Below are 17,346 nucleotides of genomic sequence, written 5' to 3' on the forward strand. Positions count from 1 at the left end.
GCTCAAACTCTTGGGCCAGTAACTTGGTCCAAGTAGTTTGAGCTCAGCATAAAATATGTCTTTTGAGAATTCTCACCTCAGAACAAAACACATTGATTTTGTTCCAAGCCTAAAATAAAATAGGGCTATTTCAAATGGTAGTGTTTGAAGTGTTCTGAGAATCTTAAGTCCTGTTATAGGCTTTTTAAAAAAAACAAAACAAAACTGTAATTGGCTTCATTTTTCAATTTTTCCACCCAGCATACTTGCTAAAATAGCAGGGAAATATTCTTTTGCTAGGACTATTGGTCGTGGCTAGGTGAAGGGATGGGGATGGTGAGGAAGAAGCTAAAGCTACTTACGCACATCTTCAAAGGCAGTGATGGTGATGGACCCCAATTATTGATCTGCCTACATTCAACAGATTGCTGCATCTGTATCCAGATATGATTGTAGATGGCTGATTGTGAATGTAAGAATAGAGAGAGATTGCTATCCGTTGGCTGCCTAATAGATTGGGTTGCTGCTTTTGCATAGTTACAATTCAGGGGTTGAGTAATGTGTGCGTTGTATTCCATGCTGTGCTTTCTGTTCTAGCTCAAGCACACGCAAAGATGAGTGCAGTGCACTGGAAGCTCTACATGAGTATTGCTAATAATGTTGATGAGATGTTCGAGTTGGAAGTTGGAATATGCAAAGATTATGTTCCTTTAATTTATTTGTTGAACGTGTGGATATTCTTGGTAATATCAAACTTTCAGGCTGCCTGCTGAATGCAATTACTCTCTTCCTTAAGTTTGGTGAGTGTCTTTGGCAAGTTGCTAAATGCAGCAATGTGCATTATGTTTATGAATCAACAGAGAGAGAAGCTATGTTTCTGGCTTTTCTTGAGCTGTGCCAAATGAAATCGTGCTATGTGTTATTCTTTGCTGAGTTTCTGTGACTTTTTATAAGATGGTGGGGAAAATAACTCTCCTAAAGCATAGTTTTCACTGGGAATTAAAAAAACATTTTCAAAAATTGGTTTTTTTAAAAAAAATTCAGAATTTTGGCTACACTTTTTTCTAAGTTAGGTGGTAGGTAACAGTCAGAATGAACTACCATCTAATGTGTCGGGTAAAAAGCCAGGGACTTTTTTCAGTTTTTCAAACCTGTTGATATCACTAATAATAAATATTTATTAACAAGAACTATGTGGCTAGAAGAGGCTCTCAGAGCTGCAAAAAATATTTGACTGTTTTCAAATTGCAGACAGACAGGAAATTCATCTATATTAGCCCATTGCAGTTATTTCCAAATAAAAATGCAAAAATCAAACTCCTACAATTAACCCCGTAACACTATTTAATTTTTATACACTTCACAATTATAATTGTATAATAACTTAGAGGCTTTTAAAGAGATATTATATAATCCTTCCAGTGCTATTTGTTTTTATTTGTCCATAAACTAGGGATGCAGATTTATAACTTTAATTGCTCACTTTCTGAACTAAAAGTTTTAAGTAATTAATTCACACACTGATAGACACACAAATATACACATCTGTACATACCTAATTCAAAATCTAGTGGTCCAGCCTAGGCTTCAGTTCAGAAAAATTGAGGTGGGAACCCTATCACAAATGATGCTTCGATTTATGTGATTGTTTTGAAGCATTATGGTTTCCACCCTTTTTTATAACTTCTGGCAAGAGCTGGCATTCCTGGCTTTCCTCATACTTCTGGGTACTTTTTCACTTGAGTGCTGATGCCTCACTCAGTTCACTTGGGAGGCCTCTCTTTTTTGGGGAACCGTCTCTGATTGAGTCTTAATAGAAGTCTTCATTCTGATACTTTCCCACCTGCTGCATAAGATGAAATCTGCCAGAACGAGCCATTCTACTTCTGTCCCCTGCTCTGAGTGGGTCATGTCCTCCATCTTCCATATATGTCCATTATACTGTAGCATAAAAGTACATAATAACACTGATAACAGTACGATGACAAAAGCGCTGAAGATTTATTAAAGCCAGCTATTTTTCACTTAGATTGATGGCTCCTCTAGATTATAGTAATTCCAGGATACTGGAGACAGCTACATATAATATTCTGTTATCTTTATTTTTCTTTTATTGTGCTTCTACTCAGATTCTAGGCTAAGTTTTCACTGTTTAAGTTTTTCTTAGGAGAGTTTCCCAGTTTGTATTGCTTAAAGAAAATATTCTGAACAATCAGTGTTATTCCCCCCCCCCTTTTTGTTGTAGGAATAAGATAGTTCTAGGTTAGACAATATGCAAAATAAATGGTGGAAGACGTCTGCATTGATAGATAACCAACAGTTTAACCAATAATTGGGAATATAGTCTTGATCCAGATCAAATCAGGACCGCATGCATGTTTTTCTCTAGTATAAAAGTGGCCAGATTGGCAAAAGATGAATAGTATATAAATAGTATGGCTTTGATGGGCAGATATTTCCCTAAGTTTCAGGCAAGGGTATTTTCCCAGCTCGCTTGGAGATGGCAGGAGACATTTTATTGTTAATATCATTTTAATATATTTTATTTGTTCATAGTGTGTGTTTGTGTGGACACACTTTTATATACCTACACAGTGTGCTGTACTTCACCTGAACAAGATATTTTGTACTGTAAAGATGACATTGTCAGATTTGATGAGGTATAGTGATCATGCAGGTTGCCTCCTGAACACGCTGGATCCAGGCTTGGAAGCTGGGCAAAGTGAAACAAAACAGTAGCTGTCTTTCTAAAAGGCAGAGGACTATAGTTTTGCAAAGCAGCTTCTGGGGGTGCTTCACTTGGTGCATCGTCCAAGTGAACCAATACTTTGAAGCTTTGTGTTATTTCTGTAGATTCCCCCCCCCCCCCCGCCCAGTCTCTGTATATAGATCATACACATCTATCCATATACAGTACCAGCAAAAACAGAAACAGCCGCAGTTTCTTTGTCCACTGATAGATGGTGCTATAACAGTTAGCGCTGATGATCTAATTTCAGATTGCAAGAAGAGGAAGCGAAAGCCAAAGGAGGGGGAAATGGATCCTTAGTTTATTTATTTAATTTATTTATTTTTATGATTTATATAGTCACTCAATTCACCCAAGTGACTCTGGGGGGCTTACACAGATTAAAAGGCAGAAAACCCACCATATATAACACCCTACGCCCAAGGATAAACAATAACCCCACTCACTGAAAAATCACACCAGTGCTGTAACAACAGAGCTCACCTACTCACCTGACCCAAATGTCTGGGGAAGCAGCCAGGTCTTCAGTGCCTTGCAAAAGGCTAATGAGTACAAGAGGGAAGGGGAGGCTTGGACCCAGAGATGCTGTACTTGTTTGGATTTTTATTTTCGAACACACGGAAGAAGGAAGGTTCAAAAGAGAATTAAAAGTGCTACTTCTTTTTGTTAGCAAAGAGCTATCTGCTACTGCTCCTCTTCCTCCTCCAATTCTAAAGTGAAAGAGAGAGCTGAGGCCAGAGGAGATGGGATGGGTTGGGAAGGATCAAATGGAAGATTAAGTGATGGTAGCAGGTGGAAAGTTTGAGGTAGGAAAGATTGGGCAGGGATTAGAGGAAGGCAGTTTAGGGAGGCTAGAAAGGGTAAGGAAAAGTGGAGAGAAGGGAGGTAAGGCTGGAAAGGCAGAAGGAGATCAGTGGAGAAGGGAAGTGGAATGGAGAACGGGTGGGAAGTCTAGTGGTGGGTCAGCAGGCAGGGAGAGGAGAAGACGTTGAAGGGATTGGAATGAGCTTTTGGGGCCATATCTGATATGCCTTGGGTCGTATGCACTACTGTATAGGCCAAAGTTACCTGCTGGACCATCCGCTCCTGTACAATCTATTCTGCACCATCGCATCTTCCATAGGGAATCCTTTGCAACTTCTTATACAATTTTCAGATATATTTATGCTACTGTTTGTACACCCCCCCACCCCCCCACTGTAAGTCACTGGGAACTACTTGGGAATTGGTAGCATATACTTTTCTAAATAAATTCATTTCAAAATAAACTGTTTCCTTCCTCTCTAACCGGTTGTTTTTTTTTAATATACTTCCCTCCTTAACCAGGTGCTTGCTTGTCAAGAGAAAGGATGGCCGTTTTGAAAAGGAAACAGGAAGAGAAAGAAAAAAAAGTCAACAAACCTGTTGCTGCTGCAAATTCTCATACAATTTGTGGTTAGAGACAGATCAGCTTCTACAGAAGTTGTTTAGATGTGCTGGCACAGGTGACTGATTTCAGTTTGGACTTAGTTGTTCCAGTGAATCAAAAGAAAATGGCCACTCCCACCTTTCTCTTTGTGATGACTCCCATCAAGATATGCCACAATTGCTGCTGTGTACTGTTACTTTCCCTATCTCTCACCTGGACCCTAAGATGATAGGGAGGAAAACATGAACATCAGTAGCAGGGGTAAATTCTGGAAGTCACTTCTCTATTGTTGACTTTCCTTCTGTGATGAAAACTAGAATTTCCCAAGATGAGTTTCATTCCATCCAAACTGCAGTCCCATTCAAACTAGGAGGGGTGGCAGGTCTGCAGCTCCTCTGCAAGGAAAGATTACAATATTTGGGGTGGTGTAATGTAGAAACTGAGGCAAGTATGTGTAAGTGGAACATGATTAATGAAAATAAAATGTGTGTAGTATGAAGACGTTAGAAAGAAGGCAGTTGGATGTTTTTCTTTTTCATTTGCAATATTATAACTTATCTGGTGATGTGAAAGAATAGGACATTCAAGAAAAACTAACGGTCAATGTGGAATTACTGTGAAATCAATCAATCCAAACAAACATACTTAAAACTTGCAACTGCAAGAGGCAATGGCTACCAGTTTTAATAGGGAACAGGACATTAAAAGAGGATAAGGCTATTGTTTTATTAATGTAGATAATTAGAACAGGATCAGAGAGAGGAAGGCTTTGAAGATGGTCATAGGAATGAAAAGCACTGTGAAGAACAGTGGAAGGAACTGGGGATATTTAGCCTGGTGAAGACAGGTAGAAAGGGGATTGATAACATTACTGACAAAAATTATTCCATGCTGCCCCAGAGAGAGCAGTGTCTGCAGAGGGGAGCAAGTAAGATCAGGGTGACATAAAGAACATTGCAGTGTTGTGATGCAAGCCCCATCCCTCATCTACATGAGCTGTGATGTCACAACAGGGGTGGAGCTTGCAAAGTACTGTTTTGTCATTCTGACAAAAGTAGAAAAAGCCTGTAGATGCCACTGCCCAGAGGCCAGGATTCAATCTCTTGAGGAACTCTGTAATGGGCAGCATTTCTCTAGGTAACTGATAATTGAACCTTTTACCAGGATAGGCCTTTTCCCTGGAGATCTTCAAGCAGAGGCTGAACACCCATGCATGGAGGCGGGGTGTGTGTGTGCTGCTGCTCTAGCTCTGGATTTCCTGCGCTGAGCTGAGGTTCAGATTGGATAGCCTGGAAGACACTTCTAGCTTAGAAGTAGTCAGCATCCCTTGCTGAACTGATGCTTTATCTGCTATCTGTCTGTATTTCAGCTTTTTCTCCATTTTATTCTTATTTACTAAGCTAAAACATGTAGAAGTGTGTTATAGAGAACTAAGGTGTGAATTCTGCTAGTGGAATTTAAAACTATGTCAGGTCAGGAAAGTTGTTTAATTATATCTATAAAGTTATTTTGTTTTTGGTGGTGATGGGTAGACATGGGTAGAGAGAAAGATAATTGAGGAAAACTGTATATGGATGGATAAAATCTTTGGAGCTCCAGAATTCTTCAAATTGAGCAATATCATTACCTGCATTATATAGCTTGGAGTATTACATGTATTTGAATGCTTTATCTCAGCTTTTTTTGTTTATCCATACTTTTGCCTAGGTATAAAATTATTTTATTTTACAGACCAGTCTTTTTATAGTCTATATTGCTAAATTGTAATATTTCCCAGAGGATATCACACTGTTTGTAGCAGATCAGCACATCTTATAATCATTTATAAGTTTTTCAGGGAATTAAAATGTCCTTTTACACTTGATACTTGATTGTTTTTCCAATTTCTAATTTAAAAAAAAAATGTGTAATTTTGTTTATCTCTTGTGAGATTGATCTGTTTCCCAAAGATGAGTTGGGAACTTCTAGTCATACACCTCTATACTAAGCAATCAAGAGGTGACATTATAGAAATTATTTAATTTTTCCTCCATTTCCTCCGCACACTGGAGCTAGGGGGAAGACTTGAGATGAGATGCTTCTTGCTGAGATGAGACTTGAGATAGATGATGGCAGCAGAACTATCCCAAAAGCCAGGTTGGCAGAAGCTAGGTTGCCAAGATCAAGAAGGCTTCTGGGAGGGGAAGTTTCAAGCTTCCAGACTGTACTATACTGTGTTCTTTACGTTCCTTTATCAACTAAATGAATGCAGAATTATCCCTGTATCAGTAATCAGTTCTTTGGTCTAGTTGGCTTTCTTAAATGGAAGAATTATAGTGCGTGGTAGTCCTATGTGTTCTCATGCTCTCTACAAGATCTCATTTCCTTCTGACCTCAACTAAGAGAGAGAATCACCAAACAACCCAACTTTCTTTCTGCATGGTCTTTCATGTAGATCTTAAAACTGGAGAAATGAGCTGCAGAAAAAGAGGTGATGAGCAGCATATGAAATTTAGAGATCTACTGCTGTTTTGTACATGTCAGTCTTACTGATGCTGAGAGTTCACAGTCTTCCCTTTGGATTGATAGAGTTTAGCATGGGATAGGGCCGACTTTCAGCAAGATATCAATAGCATTAATTTCCTTTCTTGATGGGAGTGATGCTATGTATAAGCAGACTGCATTATGGTATCAATGGAGAGAAAGAAAAAGTGATACTGAGTTTGTAGAGAATGCATTAATCTCCACATTCATGGAAGTTGTTGTTTTTTCTGGATATGTGAAGTACAGGGAAAAATTCCACATATGATCTAGTAATTCTGATGTTCATATGAAAGGATGCAGAAAACAGAGGAAATTTATTTCAGTTGATTGAAAATAATTGGCTAAACATTTGATGTTGATCTACCACTATCTTGCTTAATAATTCTGAAATTATTAGCTTATATAAGAATATTGAAAAAAACTACAAATAGCATTACATACCTTGTCCTTACTCTTTAATTTTAAATGTTGCTTGAATTATGTTAGCAGGACAACTTCTGCTTGATTGGGGCGCATTTGGGAATCTTTTGCAATAATTCAGACCAGCCTACATCAACCTGTAGATGTATTAACTAGATTTATCTCACCCCTGCCTCCATGGCTGTTGTCTGGGAGTAATGAGAAATGTAGTTCTGTGCGTCTTCCAAAGACTGACCTAGACAGTATATATAAGGAAAGAAAATAATATGTAAAGAATGCCAGTCTGTTTGTATATGAGTTGAGTTAAAAAGGCAGAAATTTGGTCTTAGCACTTTTATCCCTTGCAGAAAATATTCCTGCTTTAAAAACTGATGTGGGGGTTGAAAAGAAAGGCAAAAAATGTTGCTTACTCAGAGTCTATACAATACTTTCTGCATTCACGATAAATATGTTTGTGTTGTCATACTACAATTGATTGGCAGTAAAATGGTGTTAACCACATGAATGGCACATATTTTAAGTTCTCTTTATGTGTGACCTGTATCATTGAATGACCTGTAGCATTGAATTTAGATGTGCCAATTTTTACTTTTTCATTTTAGAACATGAAAATGTAATTATTCTCTATCACAATAATTGTGCAAAGGGGATTTTGTTCTGCCTTTACAAATGTGTCATCATTCAGTGCTTGAATATATAATAAATGCTCTAATTTATTCTACTCAACAGATAACAGAAGATGGATCAGTAAGTGCTACAGAACTCCATCAACCTTTTAACTATTTATTAAAAAAAGAATCACAGACATCAGGAAGAAATAACTAATTATACTATAGCATCATGCACAGAACTGAAGGATGGCCTTCCCTCTTGTGCTCACGACTTTAATGCTTAGTTCTGTCTTTCTGGGTGTTTTGACAAGCACATTATGTAGAAATGAACATCTTTTATGTTGTAACAGAAACCAAACACAATATTACAAATAAGATCAAAGCTAAGGAAAAGGTGTTTAATTGTTTGGATGGTATATCTGCCTTTCAAAACTTTCTCATGCAAGCTTCAGTAACTGGAAATTAAGTATACATTGAACAGCTAATAAGCATTCCATATGCATTGACTGTTTTATACAAATTTATTTTAGGCTGTAATGTGAAATGAATCATCATTGTGTGTTATTTTTAATGAATTTTTGTTCATGTAACTGTTATTTATAAAGTGATATATTTGTTACAAAAAGATTTTCCGATTATTTTAGTCTTTGTATACAAGGAGAAATGATAGTGACTTAAATGAATCCCCAAAGGAATTTGAACAATAAGCTCAAAAATGTGTGCCTTGTTCTAAAGCCTTTATTTAAATAAGGAAACCAAAATCTCAACAGGCATGTATGTATTCATGGCTAGATTTAGCTGGAATCACCTTTTTCTTAGAAGTAAGTATTTCTTCCTAGATAGTGTAGTGTCCATGCAGTTCACTGCATGTTTACTGAAACGTTAGTCCCATTTTGTTCAGTGGACAAAGGCCATTTCCTTACTAATGACCTTCTGGAATCACCCAGCCTTTGTTGAGGCAACAGAAATCTTGTCCTTGTCCCTATTATTTTGACAAAACAATGGTTGGATGATTGTAGAAGATGCTACAAGTCCCTAGGGAGACATGGCTCAATAAGGATGGGTAAGATTGCAGTGTGTATTTAAATTTCTTATTATTCCTGTAGTATGCTATAATAAAGGAGAACCTGGGAAATTGCTTAATGTTCATAGACTTATCATCAATTCGAGAAGGATCAAGGGCACCTGGTTAAATCCCAGTCCAAATTTCAAGAGAGACTTTTAGGATTATATAATATCTTCCTGGTTGCTTTAATGAGAATGAACTCCATTAGCAGTTACTAAATGTTTTCAGCGATAGCATATGGCTACGGTCAGCTGAGCCGTAGTTGAATGCATGCTTCATTGAAACGAGCAGAGCCTGGTGCATTGCGGCTGAAAGGAGAGCAAGGGAAGTCATAGAGAATTGTTTACCTTGCTATAGCATTATTCAAGGAATATCTGTTTAACCTTTTATAGGTAGGTGGGGTTTTCTTTGCAAGGGGTGATTTCAGATGGATGATTCTTAGCATTCCCAATCAAACATATTGTGCAGTTCTCTTATCTTCCCTCTGTAATCATGTCTCTGTAGTTAAAATAAAAAGATGGAAGGGAGAAGGAAGATATGGGAGGAATATAAATGGCAGAGGATGTCATTAGGACTTCATAAAATTCCATGAATGAGATATTGTGATTATATAATGAAATCCTTATTCAAAAGCACCCTACATTTCTAGCCTGCAGTGCTGATTTAAGAAATGGAAGTAATGGGATGTGCCACAGGAATATATTGAACCAGAAATAAGAGCAAAACACTGTATAGTTGAAATGTTCCAATATCAGAATAGAGGTTGGAACTGCCATTTTGCATATTTCATCTCTGAGTATATTACTGGTACATTTAGAATAATTTGTTTCAACATTGGAATGTTTCAATCATGAGGGTTTTTTTTTTTTTTTGCACATTTTTGTTTCTTAACTAGGGTGAAAGTCTTAGCTTTACTACTCTGGAGAGAAAGTAGCAACTTAAGCAACTATTATTGTTGAGGCATAATATATGTTCTATTTCCTTTGGTCTATCTGTTTCCTTTGTCTTTTGATCTTTCCAAATGATGATTTATTGTAACCACACAGGGATCTCTTAGTCAAAGCTTAAGGCCCCCATCAACCTGATGTCAAATAGGTTGACTCTCTTCCCGTCATGTAGTAGAAAAGAAGGGTAGACTTAACTGCACAGCATGGTGAATAGCCATTAAAAATGGTGAGACATGTCTGCTATTAATGAGACAACTCAGTGGAGAACAGAGTCCAACAAAAAAATGTAGAACATTTAAAGATCACAGCTAGCCTAGGACAGAATATAAGAAGTGTAAACTTCCAATACGAATGATGGCAGAGGCATAATCTGATAGCACAGCATTAATCACAACACCATACTCACGTTGTTACAGTATCATTTTACTACAGTAAAATTCATATTATTAATAAAATCATTGCAAATATCAATAGAAATAAATGACCTCTTCAGCATTTTCTAAACAAATTCTCCCACTAATGGAATATCATCAATCCAAGTAAAGGAAGGAAGAGATGCTGTAAAAAATCAGCTGACAGAACATGCAGCGGCGGGAAAACAGATACAAAATTCTCAGTTGTTACTTTATTTATTAGAACATTTATGTAACACTTTTCAGCAAATACCACCAAGGTATGATGTAACAAATCAAACAAAACCACAAAAGAACCAAAAACAAATATACCAAAAACTTTAAAACAACGAATACGTTAAAGCAGTGTTTCTCAACCTTAGCAGCTTTAAAAATATGTGGACTTCAATTCCCAGAATTCCCCAGCAATTCTGGAAGTTGTAGTCCGCACATCTTAATGTTGCTGAGGTTCAGAATCACTGTGTTAAAGCAATATTAAAACCACCTCTAGCAAAAGAGAGATAATTTCTCTTCTGGAAAGCCAAGAGAGTTGCAAGGAATCATAGCGTTCCACGGAGCCACAGGTGGTGCAGAATAAAATCATTCCCATCTTCCCAACAATCAAAGTTCTGTCCAAAGGGCCTTTTTTGCAGATCTTAACAACCAAGTAGGCTTTTAAAGGAAAGCTAATCCTTTAGCCAGTCTATGTCTTTAAAGTGGGAGTTGGCTGCACCCAATTTAAAAAAATAGTTAAAAGCTATTTTAAGAGTGATGAAGCATCATGGTAAAATGGTAAATGAATGTGATTTATGAAGCAGGCAATATATTTTGATATTATTTGCTTATTCAGACTCTCTTTATATGTCAGTAGGACCCACGTGAAATCATGATAACATTCAGTGGCACAGATTCAGAAAATCTGGAAGGGGGTGAATATTTTTTCACAAAACTGTGAATGTTTCTCCTTCCTTTTTTAAATCTCTGCCTACCCCTTTGAGCTCATATGTTCCTCAAAGCCCATACTTCTTAACGAGAGGCATGGAAATTCTGTTTCTTTAAACTATATTTAAGTACTCTTTTCATAATTCTTGACCATCAGCAATACTGGCTTTAAACGATGAGCTTGTCCAGAATCTCTGGAAGACTGTAGGTTGGTCAATACCATGCAGTCCGATCTTTCTTTTTTTTTTGAAGTCAAGTCTCCAGAATATATTCAAAGATGTGCTTGTAAGTAATGCTAGCAAGTGTCAGTTTTTCATGAGTGTAAGATGCAGACAGGAACTGTTTAAAAGTCTTCTAGAGATTACACTGCATTACCTAAACCTTTCCATTGGCCTTCTAACCATGCTACATCAGTTCTCACTGCAAAAATTCAAATGTAGATTGCGTTTGTTAACCAATTCCAAAAGTAGCTGCAAAACATACCTGAACAATTTCAGTAAATGCAAAGCAGGCAGTGTTTTGTTTTGTGGAAGTGGGTGCCGTCTGCTCTGGGTGAGGAATTTGTTTTGTCCTTGCTTGAACATACTCCCATAGTCACATGCCTATGACTATGTTGGGGATTTGTAGAGCAAGAAATAATTAACATTGCTGAGTGCTAAGATCTGTACATTTGTATCTATTAATTTCAAAACACCTCATAGCAGACTAAATGATAAGTTATATGGCATGATTGCTATGTATTTGAAAAGGAATCCTCAGGCAACATTTATCCGCAAAATAAACATGGAGCATAGTGGGCCCTAAATCAAAACTTCCATACATGCTGCGTACTTCCTAACAGACCTATAAGCCAACCATTAGAAAAGACATTAATGGATTTCATTGAAATAAATCTGATGTCTCTCAATTGTCCTCTTAATCTGTCCACCTAAAAATAGGGGAGGTTAAAGTACTTTGATATAATATAGTAACAGAGGATAACTGATCTGCTAAATAATACTATTTTGTCTGCCATAATTTGGCTCTTGAGGGTGATTAACGTGTAAGACTGGCAGCTTTTAATGCTTCCAGAGAACTCACCTAGGATGCCTGTCCTAAACCCTCTTAAATATTTATTCTGCTTAGTTCTCCAGGCATTGTTCTGCTGTTATTTTCATATCTCCCCCCAGTCAGCACCATTTTGGGGGTTGTGAGAAAGGAAATTAGATGGCTAGAGCCATCCAGCTAGAACTGTTACCTCCAGTTAAGTCAACCAACAAAGGACAATGTGCTAGTGCTCTTTCAAACATGCAGCCAGCACTGGCTAAGATTAAATTTCCCAATGCAATGCAAGTCCTCGCAATAGAGTTTATTGATTTATTCTTTTTATAGACCACCGCACTCCAACATGACTCATGACACTTTGCAATAATCCAGTGAAATATATACTGTATAGCCAAAATATATAAAAGTACAACAACTAATAAAACTGCAGATCCTCGGTGTCCCTCATCTGACAACAGTCTAAAATAGTTACAGGTTCTACAAAAAAGTTCACTTTTAACAGCTTTTCTGAATATCCTGAGGGAAAAGGACTATACAAGTCCCTGGAGGGAGGCCATTCCAGGTGGATGAAGCCATCGTTGAGAAACATTGGCTCCTGCCCCTCCCCCCCAACTTCAGTATCCATACTCAGGCCATGTAGACTAGGTAGGTAGATTCTACCTGAAGGAGATGGTCTTGGAGCTTCCTGGGTGTCAAGACATGTAGTTTTATAAGCCAAAAACAGTGCTTTCAATTCTACTCAGAAGTCTACCATGTGCATCTTGCAGCACTGGTGTCATCAGATTATAGTGGCTCTCATTTGCCAATAGGCAAATTGTTGAATTACATATCAATTGTAGTCTTCAGAGGCCGCCCCATATATAGAGCATTGTAATAGTCTATTGTAGAGATGACAAGGGTGTGGGCTGTTGTTGCTAGGTTCTCTGTCTATTTTCAAAGTAGAAATACAATGACTTCTACTTAAGGAAGAAAATAAACATCTGGGGCGAACTGGGGTACAAAAATCTGGACAACCACTAAATGGCAGCAAAGAGATTCTGATAGTCCTAATAAAATGTTGGTCCTACTAAATCAACAAAGGCCTCTCCACCCTGAAATAGGCAGGCCCTCATTTTCACGTCAGTGGGTGTACTTGTTTTGGTGTGACTGGCACATTTGAGAAGCTGAGAAAATCTGTGGGTGTGAGTTGTGTAAAAGGTCAGAGGCCTCTTCCCGGTAACAGAGCAAAAGGGGTGAGAACACAGAGTGCAGACTGGAAAACAAAGTACAATTACACTGGAAGCAATAATTGAAAAGAAATAAGGTACAGGATTGGGCTACATGCATCCTAGGATAGCCCTGTTCCCAGTCTTACATAAAGATCTGGACAGAGGACAATCCCCATATCCTCCCCTTCTGTCAAAACACATTAAGAAAGCTTTGCACTGAACTTGATGCATTGACGATCATACTATTTCTGATGGGTCCAAGAGGGGAGAACCAAAAGATTCTGATTTGAAGTCGGTGTCCAACAAGCACAAGTAGAATGATCAACACCTTTCCTTTTTATTGAAAATAGCGCATAAATACATGACCTGCTAGTAGTGGAACAAAGTAACTTCCACAGATTTCTCCCTGCTTCATAATGCAGAGAATGACTGAGTAAAATTAAAGCCACATCCAGTGGAGCTAAATTAAAGCTGGCAGGGGTAGGAGGGAATCTGTGCCATTACAGGCATTAAAGACAGATCCTCTATATAATGTGACCGGTAGTAGAAGTCTAAGCTTAACTGTTTTATGATTTAGTGTGATATATAAACCTAGCTATGGTGGCTTGCTCAATAAACTGCTGTTAAAGCAAATAAAAGCTTAGTGTGATATGTGAACCCAATCATTGTCAAAAATATCTGCCAGGAAGTCTAAGAAACTAGGGATAAAAGAATCTAGAAATGGACAGCAAACAGGGTTTAGGCTTCACTAAATACTGTCCATAGAATGGCAGAAGCTTAGCCCTGTCTTCTATTGCTCCTTAAAATTTAATAAAATTCTACACTGCAGGCTGTCTTATAGCAAATCAAATTCTTTCCAGCCCTGCCTGGAAGCAAGAAATGAAAGCCCTGGCTTTCTAGCCAATTGGGTCATTTTCCCATCCTGATCAAGTGCTCTACAGTACCACAGAATACAATCCAATGGGGGAAACAAGGGGGCCTTTTTTTTAACAGGTTCAAATCTATCCTCAGCCATAGAAGCTTGCTGGGTGACTTTGGGTTTGTCTCTTTCTGCCCTACCTGCCTCCAAAGGTTATTGATGTAGAGAAGAGTTGGCAGAAGGACTACTATATATTGTATGGCAACTTGGGCTCCTGGAGGAAAGGCAGGATAGAAATGTAATAAATTAATTGATGAACTCAATCAGCTTTGAAAACTGTAAGGCATTGAAGAATATGGCTGAGTTTATACAACATGCTAGGACAAAATGTGCCTTGTGGTATTGTGCAAATTCAAACTTTGTGTTCAGTGTGTTGTGTAAACCCAGAGAATTAAGTTAACTCCATAAATTATAATTAACTTACTCATGGATAAATTTATTGCAGAAACAAAGCCACTGAGAAAATTTACTTTTCAAGTACTCTGATAGGTCTGTTGCCTCATTCCTTCTCTTCTACTTGACAGTTTTTTGTCACAGCAGGAAGGCTCTGAAAGTGCTTTATGTTAGGATAGATTGAACCAAGACCTATCTATTTAAAAAGATCCATAGCAAATGATTTACATGAGTATTGTACTGTGTTGAGTATTTGGCTGAATGATTTAACAGCTGGTCATTTAAAATGTTGTACCATTAATCTTTAAAAATGTAAACTTCAAAATTGCTTAACCTCTAATCTTGTGTCAGCCATGCATCAAAATATATACTTTTAGGCTATAAAAGTCGTAATATGGTTTGCTTGTGGCTTAGGGTGTGGTGTGAATTCAACCAGTTCAGTTTGTAAAGCATGGTTTATAGCTTAGCATGACTGGGTTGTATCCATAAGGTTGATTGGTAAATTAAAGATGAGCAAACTGCAACCTAAGATGTTATATGAACACAGCCTTTAAAAAGCACAATCCTCTGCCCAGTCAGACTGAAGAGCCACCTGAGTTCAGTATCCTATTTTCTTCTGTACTGTAGTGTCATAGCATAAGCTTCTTTTAAGAAATATTTCCAGAGAGAGCAGAGAAAGCAAGGCGAGAAGGCAACCAGTGGGTGTCAATATATAGTGTGTAGTTTATCTGTCTGGCTTCTCAGCCTCTAACACTTCCATTTACATGCTACTTCTGGTTCTCTTGTAGACATATGGTATAATTGTTTTGGTATGTTGAGATCAATTTAACTCTCTCTCCATGAGCAGTGTTTCCTTGGTGCCTGGCAGGCAGAAAGCTTTGCTACCATAACTACGCTGCTTGCTGTGCTTGTGGACAGTGGGGCCCAAATTGGCATGCTGCCATTGGCTTTCTGGAGCATAGCGTGGGATCTTTTAGTTCAAAACTTGCTTCTTTTCCGGTAGATCCTAGATCAGCTGAAAAAGTACTCCAGCCCTGGAGCTAATGCTCTTATTCTTCCTCTCATTTGTGTCCGTGGAAGAGATAGTTTTTCAAACATCCAAACTACATTTTTTACCATGACCACTATCATCTGTGGTTAAAAAGGGACACTTTCTCTACCACGGAGATTCCCACCACCACCATTACTTTGGAACTGCTCTGCTCAATAAAGGCCATTTCGGTGGGAAAGAGTGCTATGCTTATTTGTTGCTTGAATAAACTACATTAAAGGATGTAAATAACATGGCACTGCAGATTTTATCTCACATAATTAGAATACTAATGTTATATTTATGGGAACATTCTCTTCTATTGGACAATGGCCTTCTGAAGATCTGCAACTAATGGAGGAGACTAACATAACAGTCCTGGAAAATTGTTCATGGGAAAACCCTAACAGAACTTTTTGAAAGATCATTATTGGGATCACAATGTAAAATTAAACCATTTCCTGGTGTGTGTTCTTGTACAACATCTTCCATTATTGACACTGTGGGTTAAATCTGTATCTGATTCCAATGTTATATGAAAATAAGCTGTGACATAATGCTCTATTTATCTGTACATACTGTTTTCCTGTAAATTCCATAGTGATATGGTCCTTGGTTAAATTATAGTAAATGCAAGTGAATTTTGGGGTTGTGCAATTTTTTTTTTAAACTCTAACATTGAATTTATTTTTTTAATGTTTTGCATTGAAATTTTAAATTGTCAAATAATTTCATACACAAAGCTCAATAAAAAAGTCTTAACATGCATCCTGTTCATTCATATGGTTAACTTTATTGTGTAAGTATCTAGGAAGAAAAACCAAGATGGGTAAAACATCAGATTTCATGTGCTAATCATACCAGGTAAAACTGTCATATGCAATGACAGCAATGGTTGTGTTGGAGACATACAAGACCAAAGGAGAACGAAGAACATTCCCATGACCCCACAATGGACTACAGTATGTAGCTGTATTGCCAACAGACCTTTTACTGGGGAAACTACTTGAGTCTGAAGCAGTTAAGTCAACTATCTGTGCTTTTGGGCTCAGCCAGAGCAAATAAATACCATTGGGCCATAAGCTTAAGTTGCTTCATTTTTATTTATTTATGTATGAATAAATGAAGCAAGCCTGCCCATCTATCTAACAAAACTTTGGGTAGCTAATATACCATATAAAATATCAACAGTAATACATTTTCGCAGATCCAGTTTCCTTTGCAGGAGGAGAAAACACAAACACACACACACACACCCATAGGGGTGAGAGGGGAGATCTTCTGTCTGTCTGTCTGTCTGTCTGTCTGTCCGTCCATCCATCCATCCATCCATCCATCCATCCATCCATCCATCCATCCATCCATCCATCCATCCATCCATCCATCCATCCATCCCCTCTCACCCCTATCGGTGGTATGTGTCTTAATCTCAGGTCTTCTACCAGAGGCCTGGGAGCTTGAGGGTTCTGCACAGTATCTTACCTGTTCCTAGCACTTCACTCTTCTGGACAGAGAGCTCTGATGTTGTTCTTGGGATCTGTTGGAGCCACTCTCCCAGCTTAGGAGTCCAAGTGCTCCTACCACCACTGGGACCACTTTGGCCTTTACTTTCCACACCCTCTCTAGTTCCTCCTTTAAGCTCTTGTACATCTCCAGCTTCTCTTATTCCTTCCTGATGTTGCTGTCACTTGGCACTGCTACATCTATCAAAACCA

The 17,346-nt window shown here is 38.0% G+C and overlaps 1 protein-coding gene across 2 annotated transcripts in view; it reads left to right on the forward strand.

Annotated features, from left to right (window-relative positions):
* Positions 1-16,392, forward strand: part of LOC103064217 (potassium voltage-gated channel subfamily A member 3-like) — a 30,650-nt gene extending 14,258 nt beyond the window's left edge. For both annotated transcript variants that reach the window (XM_088153999.1, XM_007432665.4), the window contains one exon: positions 7,809-16,392. The gene's annotated coding sequence lies outside the window, so the exon portion shown is untranslated. The remainder of the gene's footprint in view (positions 1-7,808) is intronic.
* Positions 16,393-17,346: the final 954 nt, after the last annotated feature.

The sequence above is a fragment of the Python bivittatus genome, unplaced genomic scaffold (assembly GCF_059951505.1).
Source record: "Python bivittatus isolate LINGU-HERP-01145 unplaced genomic scaffold, Pbiv_v1 ctg000700_np1212, whole genome shotgun sequence".
NCBI classification, from domain to species: Eukaryota; Metazoa; Chordata; class Lepidosauria; order Squamata; family Pythonidae; genus Python; species Python bivittatus.